This window comes from Schistocerca gregaria, chromosome 1, assembly GCF_023897955.1.
Source record: "Schistocerca gregaria isolate iqSchGreg1 chromosome 1, iqSchGreg1.2, whole genome shotgun sequence".
NCBI classification, from domain to species: domain Eukaryota; kingdom Metazoa; phylum Arthropoda; class Insecta; order Orthoptera; family Acrididae; genus Schistocerca; species Schistocerca gregaria.
In genome coordinates, this window is record NC_064920.1 from 36707127 (window position 1) to 36709687 (window position 2561).

General features: G+C 46.5%; 2 non-coding genes across 2 annotated transcripts; both read left to right on the top strand.

The window, feature by feature from the left end:
* Window positions 1–775: 775 nt before the first annotated feature.
* Window positions 776–848, top strand: Trnak-cuu (transfer RNA lysine (anticodon CUU)). Its single transcript has one exon. It is a non-coding gene; the product is annotated as a tRNA-Lys (tRNA).
* A 731-nt stretch (window positions 849–1579) lies between these two features.
* Window positions 1580–1652, top strand: Trnat-agu (transfer RNA threonine (anticodon AGU)). Its single transcript has one exon. It is a non-coding gene; the product is annotated as a tRNA-Thr (tRNA).
* The last annotated feature ends 909 nt before the right edge of the window (window positions 1653–2561 follow it).

A 2561-nucleotide genomic window follows, 5' to 3' on the forward strand; every position in this document is an offset into this window, starting at 1 on the left:
GCCGCTTCTGCAGAAGTAGCAAATGGCCATGGTAGCAAATACGGCGAGGGACACCCTGCCTTCGATTCCGAATGCACAAAGTGTGTGGTCTTGTTTCCCAGTCTATATTTGGTCGGTCTCGTAAGAGGTTGAATGTAACGTTTGTTTGGGAAAGAGCAAGGGGCAGCGGCTGTGTGGAACGAAATCACTATTCCCCACGGGTGTGAGCGTTACGAGATGAGTCGTATACATGTTATACTTGGTCACTAGTAACCGTGTGGCCGAATGGATAAGGCGTCGGACTTCGGATCTGAACATTACAGGTTCGAATGCTGTCACGCAATTTTTTTTCCAATTCTGAACAAGAAACATACCGTTTTAATGTAGCGATTGAGCAGTACGAAACCGTCTGAATGTTTCTGTTGACCATTTTCTGCTTGGAGATGCTCTTGAGCTTTAAACACACACAACAAGACCGGTGTTAACTAGCGAAATGGTCGGCAGAGTGCCGTCACCGCGAGTTTTGACTGGCACTTGCACATCTAAAACAACGTCGGAAAGTAACTCGTTCGGCTTTTGAGTCACATCAAGTATGTGTGTTAATTTTGATGCCACTAGCTCTGCAGGTTGTCATGCAATTCCTTTACCTCTCAGAAATGATTATGAAATAAAAGTGAAGTACGTGACGAGTGTGACGTTAGGAAAACATTAGGCAGCATGGAGAGATTCTGTATGGGACCACCCAACACAAATAAGTACTGTGTGACGTGCTAGACCGGCTGGTATTCACCGAGGCAGCCGGCTAGCTCAGTCGGTAGAGCATGATATTCTTAATCCCAGGGTCGTGGGTTCGAGCCCCACGCTGGTCAGAACGGAATTTTGTTCCGCTGCAGATGTAAATTACCGTTTTTCTGATTAACGTGATGTAATGGAAATAGCAACTTTTAACTTTGCCTACGTCTCTGTCAGTCGCAAGAAAACTGTATTTGAAGGTAAAGGTGATTTTGTAGACATGTGTGAAAGACATGTTCTGAAATGCAAGTGTTGTTGTTTGGAGAGCACATCGGTTACGTTTCAGATGTGTAGCCAAGCAGTAATGGATCGCCATAGCTGCAAATAGTAGTCGGTAATATGAAGTGTTGTCAGCGCAAGTCTGATGATCCAGACGACCGTAAGGACGAAGTACGCAAGAGTACCGCTAGGCCGCGCCTCTTTAGCTCAGTGGTAGAGCACTGGTCTAGTAAATCAGGGGTCGTGAGTTCCCATCCTCAGAGGAGGAAGACGAATTTTGGAAATCAGTTGCGCGTCGTGGCCGTATAGCAAACAGTATCTGTGATGACGAATAATTAGCGACAAGCTTTTTATTAAGAATTACGCTCAGATGTGATTAAGGCGAATGGCGCAGATAAAGCATTTGCCAATGCGGTACAGCATAAGGTGGGACGAGGCAGTCTGAATTACATTTTATAGATAAATTTCTCACATATCTCAGGGCCTCTCGCGGTCGTCGTCGTCGTCGTCGTCGTCGTCGTCGTCGTCGTCGTCGCCGCCGCTTCTGCAGAAGTAGCAAATGGCCATGGTAGCAAATGCGCTAGGCCGCGCCTCTTTAGCTCAGTGGTAGAGCACTGGTCTAGTAAACCAGGGGTCCTGAGTTCCCATCCTCAGAGGAGGAAGACGAATTTTGGAAATCAGTTGCGCGTCGTGGCCGTATAGCAAGCAGTATCTGTGATGACGAACAATTAGCGACAAGCGTTTTATTAAGAATTACGCTCAGATGTGATTAAGGCGAATGGCGCAGATAAAGCATTTGCCAATGCGGTACAGCATAAGGTGCGACGAGGCAGTCTGAATTAGATTTTATAGATAAATTTCTCACATATCTCAGAGCCTCTCGCGGTCGTCGTCGTCGTCGTCGTCGTCGTCGTCGTCGCCGCTTCTGCAGAAGTAGCAAATGGCCATGGTAGCAAATGCGGCGAGGGACACCCTGCCTTCGATTCCGAATGCACAAAGTGTGTGGTCTTGTTTCCCAGTCTATATTTGGCCGGTCTCGTAAGAGGTTGAATGTAACGTTTGGGTGGGAAAGAGCAAGGGGCAGCGGCTGTGTGGAACGAAAACACTATTCCTCACGGGTGTGAACGTTACGAGATGAGTCGTATACAAGTTATACTTGGTGGCTAGTAACCGTGTGGCCGAATGGATAAGGCGTCGGACTTCGGATCTGAAGATGACAGGTTCGAATGCTGTCACGATTTTTTTTTTCCAGTTCTGAAAAAGAAACATACCGTTTTAATGTAGCAATTGAGCAGTACGAAACCGTCTGAATGTTTCTGTTGACCATTTTGTGCTTGGAGATGCTCTTGAGCTTGAAACACACAACAAGACCGGTGTTAACTAGCGAAATGGTCGGCAGAGTGCCGTCACCGCGAGTTTTGACTGGCACTTGCACATCTAAAACAACGTGGGAAAGTAACTCGTTCGGCTTTTGTCACATCAAGTATGTGTGTTAATTTTGATGCCACTAGCTCTGCAGATTGTCATGCAATTCCTTTACCTCTCAGAAATGATTATGAAATAAAAGTGAA